General features: G+C 29.1%; 1 protein-coding gene across 2 annotated transcripts in view; it reads right to left on the bottom strand.

Annotated features, from left to right (window-relative positions):
• LOC132919639 (discoidin domain-containing receptor 2-like) overlaps positions 1 to 18,429 on the bottom strand; it is a 214,292-nt gene extending 195,863 nt beyond the window's left edge. For both annotated transcript variants that reach the window (XM_060981381.1, XM_060981392.1), the window contains exon 1: positions 17,898 to 18,429. The gene's annotated coding sequence lies outside the window, so the exon portion shown is untranslated. The remainder of the gene's footprint in view (positions 1 to 17,897) is intronic.
• Positions 18,430 to 18,833: the final 404 nt, after the last annotated feature.

The following is an 18,833-nucleotide window of genomic DNA, read 5'->3' as shown; positions in this document are numbered from 1 at the left end:
ACAAATAGCGTACACATTAGTTATACTCAGATGCACTATATTTGTGTATTTTACACTTCATGTATTTATATTATCCTACAGTATTGTGTTGATTGTAGATATGAGTAAAGTAAAAAATATACCGTACGCCCCTGAACACTATTGGAATAAAATCTCTAGAATTTGTTTTAAAAAAATCCAGAATATGGATTTTAGCGATGAAAACACTATTGTTGAGCAATACTTACCGTGTTTATATTTTTAATTTTATTTCGTTTTCCAGTCTAAATTTTGTACACATTTATATATTATAATTAAAAATATGGCAGGTATAATACTATAATGTTTATTCTAATATTTTATTTATTTTTATTGTTTAAGAGATATGTGATTTTTAACGGTTAAAATTCCACCTATTCGTGCTTTTGACGAAAACAATTTTTCATTATCCTTTATAGAAATATACAAATAATTCATATTTACCATTTTTTTATATTACAAAAAAATTAACATTCAAACTTTTTTATTCAACTTTTTATAAAAATGTGAAAACTTGCGACGTTATAAAATTAATGATACAATACGCTGAAAGGGAAGAAATAATTATTTTTTTTTTTTTACTTATTCAAAAATATTTCAGATGCCACGAAAAATATTGCTGATTGAATTTTTATATGCACGAGATGTTACGAGCATTCATTTGTAATTTTCATCATAAATACATCGTGTGCCTATATATATTATAAGTGTAGTGTAAATGCACACATGTTTCACTCTAAAAAATTTACGAAGCTCATCCATTCCCAGCGATATGATATTCTCGTGCAACTACTTTAAGATAACAAAGAAAATGAAGTTTAAAAAGATCTATCATACTTACGGCGAAATAGATAAGCTATAACAGGTAATCTATACAAAATAATGAAAGTCATAAATCATAAAATGAATCAACTTTTCTTCCAAAAAAAAAAAAGGATATTTATATTTATACATAAGTATTAAGTATTTGAGGCTGCCGAGTGCCGAGTTCATTGTTACAGCGAGATGAAAAAAGTTCTGATGGTAAATTCTAGCTAACACTATTAATAATTATAATTGTGTACACATTTTATACAAATATATTTAATGTGTACAAAACTTTTGATTACTTACACAATTTTTTTAAACGTTTTTTGTTCATTGACTAAAATCATTTTTCAAGTTATATAATATTAGAGCCCAATATTTAGGGTTTAATAAAAAACAAAAATAAAAATAAAAACATTATTACTAATCTATTAATTAATTAATTTTCTTTTTCATTAAGTTATATGCAAGATACATCATTGAGCTTTTGAACCACTTTTAATTTCCCATTAAAAGTGAATTCAAAATCTCCAACTTGATATTACTTGTAATTTGTATATAAGTAAACATCATAAGTAAACACAAGCAACGCTTAAAAGGGATTGATAATCATAAAATTGTATTGTTTGTTCTTTTATTGTTAATTTATGATGATTATAAATAAATAAATAAAATAAAATGACAAATATGAAAATATAAAATGCGCCTATGCGTATCAAAATATATCATTTCTCATTAATAACATAAATTTCACGAAAATGTTAATTGTTTCCTAACAGAATTAAATAATCATTTATGATGTATAAATTTATGTATTTACTAAATAATTGTTTTTAAACTGATTGAAATGAAAAAAAAAGAAAATATAGTATACAAATCGGTAATCTATGTAATTGTAATAAAATTTTGTTATTACATCTAAAAAGGCAATACATTTTCAAAGTATGAAAAGGACAAAGAATTTTAACATAGATACGACGAATAATAACACTTAACTCAAGATGACGTCAACAAAGTGGTGTGACGACGTAATATTATGTTTTTTACGTGAAAAATATACATAAATAAACGTTTTAGTTTGTATTAGACATTGCATTTTCAATAAACATATCACGAATTTTCTAAATAAATTATTAATGTATCTTTCTTATAAAATGTATTACTCTCATACGAGAATAGAAAATTGCTGATTAATTCAAAATTTCCAAGAATAAAAAGACACGTGTGTCTTTATAAAAACTGTAAGCTTGCTCATACTATATACCTAATAAAGTAATATAAAAATACCAATACGATAACCACAAAGAGATTTTCTAAGAATTCGATACTGTTGGTAACAATATGTTTTTACAAAATTAAGTTGGGTTTCGGACTGCGACTACCCCAAAAAAAAATGCATATATGCTCCTGGGACGCTCGCGGCATACTTATATTGGTACCATCCGACTATCGTGGCAATATTGACGTTGTATTAAATTTTCAGTAAATCGGGTGAATGCGTATTATAGGTAATTTCAGATTCGACCTTACGAAGTCGTTTTAATGAAAACGGTTTGTTTTTTCAAGCAAACCAATAGTAAAAAATCAGTTGCAACAATATAATATCTGTGCGTTCATTATAATATTATAATAAATATATTACAATTCTATTATAAAAGATTTTTTCAAAAACGGCTGGGTATAGGTAAAAATAAATCCCCACTGATAACACTAATAATATTTGCATCATCGTCATCTTGGACGTTCGATCGAATCGTAATATCATTTTTGTTGTGCAGATTTCCACGTAAAATCCTAATTGATAATATTATGCAACACGCATATTGCAATATAACCTCAAGTACCAAGAACCATACATAACAATAATAATAGGTATATGCATATTATATTTTTCAAAGCTAATTAAAAATAAAGTTTAAGATATCAAACTCTGCCAGTTTTAAGTGACGAACAACAAAATAGGTAATCGCACAAACATCCACCGCATAATACGATGCACATCCGCCGACATAATAATAAATCGCCTCATATCGGTCCGGGACAATATTATATTTTATATGTATATACGTTTCCGGTGCACATAGGTATTATATTATACCTACGTGACGCATCGGCGGTGTATATTATAGACTACCGAGTGCAGACGATGAAATAACGTACATTTGGACGGGATAACGGCGAGAAAAATATTAAATTATACTCGCGTATAATATGTTATACATACCTATGTATATGCTGCGTGTGTGCAGTGTGCGCAAAGTGCGTATATAGTGCATAATATATTGTTATATGTACCGTGTGCGTGTTTAAGTAGAACGCGTACCACCGACGTGATCGGAGACGTCAATAAGTCGTCGTACGTATAATAATAATAATAATAATAATATATACCTATACGGTAATACGTTTGTACGCTCTCGAGCTTTTGTGATTGCAGTATAATATATATATATATATATATATATATATATATATCCACTGCTCGCATTATATACGCATAGTGTTGTGCCTATACATTATAATAATATTATCGTGAATACGTATATATGTCCCGCAAGAGTATAATAGACGCCGTAGGTAATAATAATAATATATAACCCGAGTGTGTGCGTACAGTGGATTTTACTGCAAGTTTTTCGGGTCGTTCAGATATTTACAATATTCGTTGCCTGAGCTGTTTAGTGCATATAGTGACGTAGTTTGTGTGGGGTGTTTTTTTTTTTAACAGCGCCAATCTTGATATTTAGATTTTGTTCCGTTGAAAATATTTAGTTTGCAACCAGTGGGAGAGGGTGTCGCCCCTTCTTTTGAGCTTTTGGATTATTATCATGTCGCATTTAAGCAATGGATAATTGTTTCGGACAGAGCGATCAGCTCGTACACCGCACAATCCCTATCCTGGAAATTACTTAACATACAATATTAAAAACAATTTAGAAAAATATTATCTTTTGTGATAATGAATTTTGAACCCAACATTTACTGTACCCAGAACTAATTATTGTTTTAAACACCAGCTGTGGTCTGCAGTGTTGTTCAATATTATGGCAGCGGTTTTAATGTATAATATTATACATCACGCATAGGTGTTAACCATACATATAATCAAAGAACTTGGCGATTACATTTTAGTACTGTTATTTTTAGTAATTTTTTAGTATTTTTTTAAATTTTTTTTTACTTACACAAAAATGTTTATAATAATAGTATACGGATACTCATAGAAAGTCTATCAGCTTATGTTTATCCGATTAACTAACTTTGATTATTGTTCTAAATATTATTAAAAATCGCTTAGCTCTTTATCTTTATTTATATAACTATGAACTATGTTTACATTGGTATCTTATTACTCAAATATTTTAAATATTAAATGCTTATTGTAATAACTATATGTCTATATCTAATCTAAAAATGTAGAAAAATTGGTTTCAAATTCACCCTTCCCCTTCCGCCTCAGAAGTAATTATATATTGATATTATGGTTGATATGGTTATAATATATTTTATAACCACATTTGAAAATAATATAACAAATTTTTATTACGATAGTTATTTGTCGATCGTCCGTGGAAAGAACTACCCCCAAAAAATGGAAACAAGATGTTTTATATTATTATGATTACAGCGATTACGGTACTAAAATATATTATACGTATACTTAGATGTTCAGCCTATATTGTAAAATTGTTGATTAGTTTCGGTCAATGAATCAAAGACGTATTGACAATGTAATAATAATGACAGACCTGCAAGATTTTTCTCCTTCTGTTGGATTCTCTAATGTAGTGTTTTGTTAACACGTGAATACGTGATGTACATCATACAGTTATAAATATTATAATTTATAAGACTATAGAGTACTGTTTAGGATGTTGTGCACGCTAATTTTAATATCTAACTAACGAATAAACATTAAACAAAATTGGTTTATTATAAATTATTACAACAAGCTTGTTATTTTACTCTATCATTATTTTTAAACCTTCCTACGCATGGAACAATACAATTATATAACGTAATATTGCATATTTATAAATAAGCGTAATATTAAAATATTGGATATGACAGTGGAACTCTTTTGTTTATAGTGATGAAGAATATTAAAAACAGATCGATATTTCATTTGTATGGTGTACAATTTTATAATATATACTTTATTAATTTAAATATTAAATTATCAAGCATTTCGTGGAAAAAAGTAATAAACTTAATACATTTTTTTTACAACATTTGTTATTTTAGTAATTTTTTTCCAAGTAATGAGTTCATGGCACAAATTGCAGTAATTAAATTAATACCTTCAAACAACAGTTTACTAATGATTTGTCACCATTATTTTATGCGTTTAACATTTTAAATTAAATATTTAAATTTTATATAATATTATTATAGGTAGTAGATTTATATAGGAACAACGTTGTACCTGTTGATATTTATAAGTTTTATTTTAATTTAGGAATTTATGATGTATAATAACAATTCTTTGTTTTGAAAACAAATACAATTCTACAGTATATTATATTGTACCCAAAAATGTACACAGTATATAGAAATTTGATTAGGTAAAGTATAAAAATAAAAAAATATTAAAACGAATAATAATGAAATATCGTATCATTATCATTTATAGCGTTACGTATATACAGAAAAAAACTGCTAAAAAACGTTAAATTCTATAGATCAGTAACAGCGCCTGATCGCTTATTTTAACGTTATGAAAATTGTTATAATGTTATTGGCATTTTAAAGCATAAAAAACCATCCCTTCTCACCTTCAGGAATTCCAATTCTCTATAATATTGGGGCACTTTTTTCAAATAACAAATGTTCGAATTTTGATGTTTCCTTATGTACGTGATTTTTCGACTGCACTTTTTTCGGTTCGACATTAAATTATTCTTACTTCACTTGAAAAATAACATACAAAAGATTTATACATTTCAATTTGTGTGCAATGTAGCATGAAGTGATCGAACGAAGTTAATTTGAGTAAAACGCATATACCGTAACTCTATCGATTTTGTGTTAGTGTTCAAAATATAATTTTTAATTCACTTTATAACTAGTGTGTGGTTGCATATATATATACGTATGTATTATTATTTAATTATTAACTGCACTGCCATCAGTGAAACTACTTAATCAAATATAATATACGCCCAATGACCAATGTGATAATAAGTAAATAGCATATCTTAGATATTTTGTATTGCATATAAAAATATGTTTTGAAATTCAAAATGTGTTATTGTGCAAGTGTGTTTTCTCAAATATTGAAAATGTAACTAATTATAGTATATGCCCCAATTAAAATTTAAATGACTGAATTAAAAAAAAATACAAAATTATATTACTTTGTAAAAATATACCAACATGAATAAATATTAATTAGTCATAATTTTTAAAGTTGTAAAGCAACCTTAATAATATAATATTGAATTAATAAATAAAAACTCTTTTATATGCAGAGATTAAGTAAATTTTATGGAGATATTTTAGTGAAATTTGCGATCTTGCGTTATCAACAATTTATCCAATAATTAAAAATAATAATTAAAAAAAATAATGAATTTTAGATTGTTAATTAAGTACCACACATTGACAAATTGTTATTAAATCCAATTATACTAGTTCGATAGTAAGCGTTGTTATCGATTTTAATTTGTTTCATCTTTCATAAATTATATACAAATCTAAATTGGTTCTTATATATACTTCTATATAGCTTCATATATACCTATTTATCGTTAAGATTTAGTCATTTAAACTTAATTTTAATGTGACAAAATTAATTATTTTAATAATATACTGGTGTGACGGGTATTACAGGTTCAGGGCGTATCAAGGAATGTATTAAGGAGGACTAGCAAAAGTATTATAAAAGTTTCAAAAAGTAACTTTATTTATAGATATTTGATCTAGTCAGTAATTAAGTTCAAAAAATAAAACTTTTTAAAGCCATTTGCCATTTTTACAGTTGTTTCTCTTATCTAAATAGAAAGTACCGAAAATTCTCATTATGTCCATTTTCGTCGCAAAATCGATTTCTGTATTCTGCCTTAAAAACAGAGTACCTACGTATAATACATAATACTATAGATACTAAAAATGTATTGCAAAAATTGAGAGCATATAATTTTAACATTATTAAATCATATTTTGACAACAGTTTATTTCGATTTTTGAATATTTTTAAAATTGGTTTTATATCTGGTTTTAATATAATCAGATTTAAGTGTACGTGTATAAAGACCAACAAATGAATACAAGCTTTTTCTGAAAAATAAATGTTATTCCGACCATAATTTGGAAACCTCAATGAACGTGACCTCTCGTATCACGTTCAACCGAATGTTGAAAACATATATATTTTACTCGTCGACTCAGTTCGTGCACAAAAGCCACAATTTTGCATCAAACAGAACATCACCATACACTGGCATTATGTAATAGTGACATAGTATAATATTGGAGAGAAAACCTAAAACGCAATTCAAAAAGTTGGTCTTCATATATTTTTATACAGGGTGATTTATCAAGCGTACTCACTACCACTTATTGCTATAATGGTGTATTTCTTCAAATACTTATTTTTAGAAATTTAAATAGTAGATATACTTGAAAACCGTGTATTCAATTATTTAGATTCAAGGAACATTTTGTGATGAAAAAGTGTTCTTTTTATTAAATGATATCTAACCATCTTTACTGTAAAATGTAAAGTAAATTACTTTTTTTTTTTTATAATTTTGATGCATCCACTATTTAAACCAAAATACGAAATAGTATAGTTTATGAGTTATCAAAATGTATATAATTTTATATAAATATAGTATAGATATAATCTAAACCTATATCCTTAGTACACGGAAATGAATATTAAAAAATTACTCAAGTACATAAATATTTTCATAAAATGTATTTACTTAACAATTTACAGGAAAAATGGGGTTTCTCACATAAATAAAAAATTGTACCATTATTTTATTATAGGACACTTCTAAAATAATAAAAAATCCTTAATATTTGAAAATTCTTAAGTATTCTTAAAATGTATAAAAAAAAATTATAATCTAAATAAATGCATTATAAAGGAATAATCTCGGTGGGCATGCTTAGTGTATCACCCTGTACATCCCACTGAGCTTTATTTCGCCCTTTTGTGTTTATTTTTTTTTCCCGTTCGGTTGTCGTTCGGTCGTATCGTTTTACGTTTGAACATTTTTTCGCGGTGAAGTGGAAAGTCAATTGGCGTACAACCCGCGTCGCGCGATCAATTGGCGTTCAGTAGTCGCAGCAGCAGCACTACCACTGGATTGATCTGCATTCGATTGGTTGGATTATCCTGCTCCGAAAATGTAAAATGTTATCACCCTACCCGATATGTACAATACACATATATTATTTTATTACTGTGTATATAACTAATATCAATATATACCATACGCGTTGATATATTACTCTTTGATTTGTGTATCTTTGTATAGTATGTTAAATGATATATTATCGTGAACCAGCACACATTCCCTTTGGGACAAAAAAAAATAACCACGTGACATTTTTCGAATCCGCGCATAGGTACCTATCATGTGTTGGTGTCCAAAGGTCTTGCGTGTGTGCTCTGCTGTAGCGGGACGGCGGGCAGCTATTATTATGTTTAATATTATACTTATAAATACTTTTTTTTTATCAGCAGTCGAGTTTCATAAAAAAAAAAAAGGTAATGGTAACGCGGTCGTTAAAACGCGACCGACTGGATTAGGGAAAAAACACCGCCACTGCAAAGGGTGGGTGGACGGTGGTGGTGGTGGTGGTGGTGGTTGCTGCGGGGGGAGTGAGCGGCGGATGGCGAGCGAGCGGATGATATGAGAGAGTGGGCGAACGAACGAGCGGGTAAGCTAATCTCTGTGGCCGAATTAATGGCACGTTATCGAACAACACAAACGGACCGCGTGCGCCGCCCGATCCGGACCGATTGTGCTGAAAACCGCTCGCGCCCGACTTCGGGTGTCGTTTGTCAACCCCTTGACTAATGGCTATTGTATCAATTTAATATACGTGTATGTTATATACGCCGCTGCAGTACGTTATTAGCAGTCCGCACAATGCATATTTGTATATACGAGGCGACACCGGGCCTGGGCTTCCAATAATACTGCGGGGGTTGTATTCGGACGGGGGTGGCTGTCGTTCATGTGTACGATATACGATATATTATTACGACGCAGGGCGGTTAAACGCACGCGAGACGCTCGTTTAGTCGGTGAAATTTCGTGGTTTTTAATATAATATTATTGTTATTTAGGTAGGTAGGCTATACAGGTCATCGTATGTATACGATAGGTATACAATAGTATTCGGAACGTAAACTTTAAGATGAGGGTTGTTATTAAAAAAAAATAATAATAATCGTGATAATAAATCTAATGGTGCACATAAAACGATATGTAGTAATATTATTTCAATATTTTATTCATTTTCTTGGAGTAGTGGAAATAAACACATAACTTTATATAGGAAACAATCAGATCGTCGTAAAATTTAAAAAAAAGCAGTAAATAAAAATAGTATTTTTTTTTTGCAGTTTTTATGGGCAAAAAATGTGTTGTTGAATATTTTTTCGATTTCTTCTGTTCAGATCATATTTGGCGTATGTTCCACATATATTATATTATAAGAAAAAAAAAACGATAAAACAACTTTTAAACAAAATAGTTAATAATAATTACCCACTTGTTGGAAATTAAGTGTTACTCAGGCACTCAGCATATATGCTGCGTAGGAGCAGAGTCAGCAACCACTGATATAAAATGAGATAATACTGTTTTATTATTACAATGCAGTTTTAAATTGAATGTAAATATGCGTACGGATAATGAATACGATTGTGTCTTTTTTGGGGCTGCTCATTGTTTACTATATAGACGTCGAATCACGAATTATATAATGCATCGTATTATTATATATAACTTAAAAAAAACGAAAAACCCGCGTATTATGTTATAATTAAAGTTAATCGACTTTTCGCTGTTTGTCTTTTTTATCGACATCGGTTATCGTGCTGTCTTATAGCCCCGATCGCGACAATGTTTTCCCAAACTGGGAGGGTCGAAACCTTTGCTTTGTGTCCGCGCGCCCGTGACCGATGTATACAGCTGATAACGCGAACGGATTACGATTCGCAATAATAATCTGCACCACATCGATCGGATATGAAAATACGGATATACGATGTGCCGTTACGGAGGTGCGTTTTTATTATTATTCTACGAACTGCGACCGTGACGCCTGCAGAATGTGCCCTAATCGCGCATTAACGACGGGCGACAAAACGCGAGACCGTGGCAAATCATAACCTATTTTTTTCCTATATGGAACAGACACGTTTGCGATTTGTCGACGTTTAATTTGTGAACATTTTTATTTTTTTTTTTTAAATATTTTCATTCCGTTTTAATATATTATTATGTTATTATACTCCGATAAAAAAATATTGCCCCGTTTAGTGTATTGTTGTCGTGTACATAACAATAATAATATGTCGGGTTGATATCATCGCGGCGCAGGACGACGGGTGGCCGAGGAGGGCGCATATTATTGTACACTGTAGTATAATATATTATATTATACCACATCGCATAGCGGTGGGGGGGGGGGTATTAAAAGAAGAAATAAAAAGGGGTGCGTTTTGATCTATTGTGATGGAAATTTTACTCGGCCGGCAGCTCTCTCGTCGCATTGTTCGGGCTCGGGCTTACGTTTAAAACGTGGTAATTAGATGTGACGGAAAACTAAAAAGTGAACAAACTTTGCGCGAACAAGTGGCGGCGGATGTTTTGCGGTCGGTAAATCGCAATATATAATAATATGATTATTATTATTATTATTATTATTATTATTATTATTATGACAACGTGGAAAACATTTGTACGTCGCTTTGTTCTGTCTCTCTGCAGTAATGCATCCTCTCGGTGCAGCCTCGACCGGTGGTGCCCACAATGGCCCGATAGAAAAAATAATAATGATAATCCGCGTGTATTGCATTATTTTACTTTTTTATTTATTCAAGAAAAGATAAGTCTCGGCATTGTGGCCATTAGAAGTCCCATTTTTTTTTTGTATAGTAAAATGCAATAAAAGATTAAATAATAATAATAATAATAATAGTAATCAATAATCATAAATGTATAAAGTTTATAACTATATTATATCAACTTATCCAATTCTGATCGATGGAAAAAGGAGAAAATGGCTGAAAAAAGGAGTTTTGGTCCTATAGGCTTTCGAATATTATATCGTCGTCATTATATTATTATTATTGTCCGCCTGCGAAAAGAACTCGTCGGAGGTAACGTGTGAGCGGCGCATTGGCGGCATTTGAGCAGCGACCAGCGGCGGCGTCGGCGAAGAAATGCATCGCGCACGCGCGCGTTTTGTTGTACATAATATTATAATAATAATAATACACACCACACAAAATCGCACTGGAATACAAACGATAAGGATGAGGCTACGCTGATGTTAATCGCCAAAACGTTTTTCGAACGGTTTACATAACTGCATAAATTACTATTGTGGAAGTACAAAAAAAAAAAACAACAAACAAACAAACGTCTTTACTCGACTGTGATAATGATAATAATAATAATATTATTATTATGTACACAATGAAAGAGATAATACAAATACTCGGGATAAAATGGAAAAACTTTCACTGAAATATTCACATTCGTGGCAACACTGTGACTAAAAACATACTCTGTATAGTGCATCTTTAAAAATAATTGTTCTAATTCGTATGGTCTTTAATTTTTTTTTAAATATAATACCAAGTAAATAATTAATTGCTTGTGCCTGTGGTCACGGCGCAATTATTAAAATGTTCGAACAGAGAAGTACCTGATTAACGAGAAGCCCGATCACCGTAATGCTATTTTGTTTGATGATACAGTAACCAACAAGTTTTCAAGTGGTTATCAATTAGTGATTTAATTGGTTTTGAAGTTTCTAAAATGTATTAATTTAAAATATTTAACACATTTTTATTTTTATAACACGGTAAATCATTTATAAGATCTACTGTTGCAGGTTGTTCAAGACATATAGCAAGAAAGAACATAAATAAATGTAAATATCTAAGTTAGATAAATAATAAAAATTATATAAATTATAATAACAAATAACAAGGTATTAAATATGCAAGCCAGAGTATTTATGATGTATTTCGACAAATTTTGTTTTTGAATAAATTAAGTTTCGAGAAGAAAATATCGAATTCTGTCGATAATTTGTTTATTTCATTTTAGATTCCGTTTACAATAAATTCTTATATTCTACACGATTTAGTATGAAAGATGTATACATAGGGATGTTGAAGTATTTTGTATCTTATTAGAATACGAATCTTGAATTCTTAAATAATATTAGGGTTATCGTTGCATCGATTATCGAGTTTATATTAAAATATAAGGCCATTATTATAGCCTATAGAGGACATAGGTAATGGCTATTCTGTTATTTTCCAGAAATGTTGTATATTAGTATTATTTTGAATATTTTAATGTTTTCAGTTCCATGAATTCTCAGAAATAGTTGTATACACTTTCTTAGGATTTTAATATGTCAAAAGATATGAATAAAAATTAACTGTATATTAAATTATTTAAGATCTTACTACCTACTCTGTATTCTATAATATTAAATAATTACAGGCATACTGCAATGTTAATATTTTATCATAATTTTTAAATATATAAACCGATATAAAAAGTTTATTACCCTGAATACATTTAATATTATTATTATATTTTAAGTTAAATGATTTAGTAGAAATTAAATTAAATTAAAATAATTATAACTTTTTTGTTAGTGGATGGTTGCGAGTTACTCTATAGAATTTATACTATATATTATATTATATTATATTTATAGTAAAACGTGACGTGAACGCAGTAATATAAGTGTCAACATGAAATCCACGAGTAATTATATTAACCAGCTATAACGCAAGAGGTATAAAAAAAGGTCCACTGCAATTTATTCAATCAATATTTATTGTTATTAAAATGTGAATAAAAAAAAATTACCAATACAGACAGTATACGAGTACTTACACTTATTTGTAATTAAATTTTAAATTGCGGAAAAGGGTTGGAATTAATTAATAGTAATAAATGCACTTAAAAGTTTCACGAGGAAATATCTATCAAAAAAGAATAATTTATACTGTAAACTGTAAAGAGTACAATTAAATGATTACAGGTTTTTAAAAACTTACGAATAATTATTCTAAAATGTACAAATTATTGAAATTAATCCCAGAATAATAAAAAAGGGAATCGATTATTTTATCATTAAAAATCTTTAAATTAAAGCAGGCACAATACAAAATGTGTACATTTACATATTTTTTATTCATATTCCTGTAAGATCATTCAAATTCCTCCCCGCATAGCTATTTTAAACAAATTAATAATTGAGTAGGTACTTTACTTCGTTATAAATTGTAATACGCTGTTGTTTAATAATATTTTAGAAGTTTGACAAACATATATTTGTTATAAATCCAAAACCGTGTTGTATAAATTATAATTTATTTTCCTCTTGCACTACATATATTGTATTATTGTATTAAAGTGATCGCGTTAAACGTTAAACTGCATTAAAACAAGCCCGAGCGTTGCTGAAATGAAATGAATCAGCGAATTCATCAGTTGGGAATTGATTTAATAACGGATGGGTTTTACTAATTTAAAATTTCAAACATAGAAATGTGTGTATTTTATTAGTACAGTTACTACATGCACGAGCTACATTGCTTGCCGTCGATCGGAAAGTAAATGACTGCGTATTTTAGAATTATAATATTATTACACTTGGTTATTTTTTTACTGTCCAAGACTCTGGAGGCGTTGCAAAAACGTTAAAATACGACTTTCATTTGATTTCTCAAAACATTTTATCGAGATGGAATCATGAATTACGTTGAAAACGAACCATCTGGGAACCTCTATTAGAACTTTTCGAATAACGAACTTTAGCATAAATGATTTTATTAATCAAAATTAGCGACTGTATACTTCATCAACTAATGAAAAATTAACAGTAAAGACGTAGAGCTAGTAATGTTTCTCTTGGGTATATTTAAATAGAAAACATAATATTATATATTATGCAAATTGCGTAGGTACCTACATTTATAAGTATGTGCATACTATATTAGTTACTATATGTCAGACGTCAGTATTATACACAAATGTAAGTTTGTAATGAAAATCAACAATTTTTTTTGCAATTTATTAAAATATTAATAAGAAAAAATATAAAAATAAAATAATAATAACACAAAATAATAAATAATATTATATTATATTAAATTATAATACTATATTTATTGAAAAATGATTTTATAATATAATATAGTGTATATTATGTAGATACTGTTATAGTAAATGTTTTGAATTACTAATGGCCAATTCATAGAAATGGCAATCAAAAATCACAAAAATAAATACCATGAATATGAAATTAAAATTGTAAACAACTAGAAATATACGAATTGTAATATTTTAATGTCTTTTTACTGTGAAAAAAAAACCAATCGGTAAATGTATTTTTTTTTTTTATCTTTGTGTTACACGGTTTTACCTACCCTACAGATTATTGACATCTGCCATCCTCTCGAAAACCCAACGTTTTTTCGACGTAGTAAATTATAAAAATAAAATATTTGAACAACCTTTGTGAAAAAAATAAATATCAATTATACAGTCCGTCGCTGCATTAGCTAAAAAATTCTCCATGGCCAAATATTTTTTCAATTATATTTCGTTGTATTAATAAGGTACCTACATCAAGTTTTTTTGTTTTTAATCAGAATTCATTATTAATTTTTTTGGAAAACACTCGTAAATTAATTAAACACAATTTAAATCATTTTAAGGGTTTGAATTTCAAATAAAAATTATAAAAACTATAATTTATTATTTTAACTGGTGACGATATCAAATTTCAACTCGTATTAAATTCATATTAACTGAAGAGAGTATACACTTTACAATATATAGATAATGTATGGATATCATCCTAAAAAGTGTTTTACGTCTTTTTTTAGCTTATTTATCTAAACTCTAGAAATTATAATAATTTTATACGTTACAATATTTGTATACTCTATTATTCTGTTATTCTTTTATTCAGAAACTATTGTAACATTTCTCGCGTTGTTAATTTTAAGAGAAACGTGTTGTTTTATTTTTATTATGTATATTATATATAGTAATATTTATTGATGATTTTTATTGTAACCTCTGAAAAAATATAAATTATAAGTAGGTATTATTAGAACAGATTCTTTGAAACGTCAACAAGTAAGTCATGTAGCGAATATTTTGTTATTTAATAAATATCACTGATAATAAATAAATATCATAATTTTTAATATTTGTGGTTAACTGAAAAAAATATTAATTTTTATAATTAAAACGAAGGATATTTATTAAATTAGTATTGAAAACCTAGAAATAATTTATTATCATCATTCAGCATCTCAAATTATTTACAAGTTGTAAGTATTTACTAAACAATCTTACTAAAGTGTATAATGTATATATTTTTATTAGTATTATTTACCAAATTATATTTCATTATACAATATTAATTTGTAACATGTTTTTTTTTCTGTTGAAGCTAAACAAATATATAGAATTAAAATGTATTAAAAAAAATTAAATTCTCATCGATTCAGAGTGAAGTTAGTGAGAAAATTATTGCGGAATAATCAATAATCTTATAGTACATTTTTTATTATTTCTTTTTTTGTAGAAAAATAGATATCAAAGTATAAGTATCATAGTTTAAATAAATAAAAATATATTATAAAAAATACTTAAGTTTTAGTAATCTTCATTTATAGCTAAAATTATAATTTTACACAGAACATCTATATTATTTTAAATATATTTACTTGATATACAATGATTTATATTGTTAGCTTCAAACTTTAAAACATCCATTACAGTAACTTACTACTTAGGTACCTAATATTTCCATTAATATTATTTTTAATGATTTTTTTTCATTTTTATAAATGTTAACGAAACAATCCAACATCATACCTCCAACATAATTTATTAAATAATTAAATTAATACGAAATGATTTATGATATTTTTTAGACATAGTATGAAAAATTACGCTTCTAAAAAATAACCCAATTAAGTAATGAAAATAAGAATAATAACTAGAATAATGTATGCCATTTTCACATTGAAATAAAAATATTAATATCTGTTTATAATATAAATATTTTATTTGTACAAAATAATAATAAACTAGTTAATTACTCTGTTAATAACGGTTAAAGTTAGATTTTTTTATCATATACTTTAACTACTCACTATTATACACAAATTAAATATTAACATTCTACGAAATAAACTCAAATTATGTTAACTCAATTAAGTCGTTATACTATATCCAATAAAATATGTAATATGGTTATGTTTTCATGGAGTATTTAATTAATAATAACTAGTGTACATTTAATCGTTTGTTTAAATTTTTTTCAACTGTCACACACACACATATATATATATGAAGTGTGATAACACTATAAAATGTAAAATAATTTGTACTCTTATTTTTCATTTAATGACAATTTTTAAATTAGTATCGTTGTATTTATAGTGTAATGCATTCTAATCAAATTTTTTCGGAAAAAACAATATGATATACTCACACAAATATTATGCCATTATTTTTAATTATAAGTTATGGATTACAACGGACGGATAAATAAAAAAGAAAGTTTTTTATCGTCGTTAAAATCATTCATACCTTTGTGCTTTGGTGAATCGATATATTACGATATTGGCAAGCGAATAAAGCTTATGAGAAAAACGTTGGAACAACCTTGACACACGAGATTTGTTAGTTATGTGTTATTACCTACTGGGATATTATTTCCATGTCTATAGAATAAGTCCATATAAACAAATAAACAATCAATAGGGTGACATTTCGAGTCACTATAAGATTATTATTTTATAAACTATTACTTAATAATTTAAATCGATATTTTTAAATATGAATTCTGTTCTATAAATATCATTTTTTTTTTCCGGAAACTGTCAATAAACATTTACCTGTATTCAATTTTTATTCGGTCTACACGATATTTACAAACTTTGCAACACTCCCTTTTGTCTTATAATAGTGATTATTCTATAGTTTAAATTTTAAATTAAAAAAATAAAAATAAAAATATACATATCATTGTAAAACAAATATGCACTATTGCGCTGCCTGAAACTCCTCATTATGACAATCCAAGTATACGGCAAACGGCAATGTGAGCAAAAAATAAAATAACGTAAGCGTACAAACATACGGTGAAGTGTACACTTAGATAATATTATAATTAGGGCCCAGATGTTGATGACATTTGTTAATATGTGACTCTCTTCTTGCAAAATCGTGCACGTACCTATATTCGTTTTTTTCTAAAAATGTATAATTTCTAAATTTTTGATTTCGTAAGCGCTTATTTTTTATATTTTTATTTTATGCAAAACCGAAACGTGAGAAAAATCGATATTTAATTTATCATGTAACATACACTCAAAGCACGACTAAACCAGATGAAACGTAAAAGTTTTCATTCAATTTTGATAAACCAACGTTAGTTTGAAAAATAATATTTCAACAGCACTCGGGCACGTAATTGTTTAATTAAATCAGGCTGTATCATGTACGCACCACGCATGATAATATTCAGTAGATATTTTTGAACATTCGTATTATTATTTATTAATACCTATGTATTAAGTTTTATTTCACGTTATATTTCACTGACATTTTTTTTTAAACTTGAAACGTATTATAAATGGGTATAATTTATGCGAATAAATAATTATTTTATATCATAATAATTCTTATTTACTATCTTATTTTTTGTCGATATTATCAACTTTAGAGAGTCCGAGTAATTTTAATAATGATAATCATATTTTGGTCGTAGAGCGCGTCGGATCGATGACCACTTGTAACGCGCTGCACAACTGCTCTTACCGGTCAGCGGATGGAAGCGCCGTTCGCCTGTTAGGCGGCAAATACGTTCGGGACGCTTTTGCTCGCCTCTCGTGCGGCCTAGCTATACGACAATCGGTCCCAGTTGTCGACGACGTTTGACTCGATGACACCACTACGGTAACTTTATAGGCTCGCACCGCGCACAAACACACACTGCGCACGTGACCGGCAGGAATATAATATTTATAGTATTATACTACTACGATTTGTTATGTTTACGCGATAGTAAAAAGTGAGAGAGAGAAAAACACGGCGACACCCGAAAATTAATAATCCGCGACGATAGAGTTGGAAATCCGACCTAAACGCGGTCGCGGTATCGGGTTTATGCGGTCCGCACGTTTATCGCGATATAATATAATATTATGCCGTGTACTATATATCGTATGGGGTACGTCGTAGGACGCGGCGAAAACGGCGACGAAGACACGACTGTGCTGCGACGAAACGAGACGAGACGGAACCCGACGGACGCCCGCGATCGACTGGCACACCGGAGACCACGCGCACCGCGTAAGCGCCGCAGCATCAAATTCGCCCTTTCGGTGGTCCCCGCCGCCGCCGCCGCCGCCCCATCCACCTACTACTACTTCAGTGCATATACACCATCACCTCCCCAGTACAACTCCGCGGCGACCGCCACCGCCGCCGACGCCACCGCCACCGGTCCCGGTCCACCGTTATACGACCGCCGCGGCGGTGGCTAAATCGAAAATCGCCCGAAACTTATGTCCACGGCGGTGCGTAAGGCGTAAATTATATACGTTTACCTATGTATTACGCGCGTGCCGTTCGGTCACGTGCTCGCACGTTTATGTGTACCCAGTCACTTGAGCGTGGATGGTGGTTTTTTTTTTGGCCCGTCTCAACCCCGTCCCCCCCCTTCCCTTCCCCGCCGCCGAGGAGGATAGGTTT

The sequence above is a fragment of the Rhopalosiphum padi genome, chromosome 1, assembly GCF_020882245.1.
Source record: "Rhopalosiphum padi isolate XX-2018 chromosome 1, ASM2088224v1, whole genome shotgun sequence".
Classification (NCBI taxonomy): Eukaryota; Metazoa; Arthropoda; class Insecta; order Hemiptera; family Aphididae; genus Rhopalosiphum; species Rhopalosiphum padi.
The sequence above is the reverse complement of the archived record's forward strand: the minus strand, read 5'-3'. Positions and strand labels throughout refer to the sequence as shown.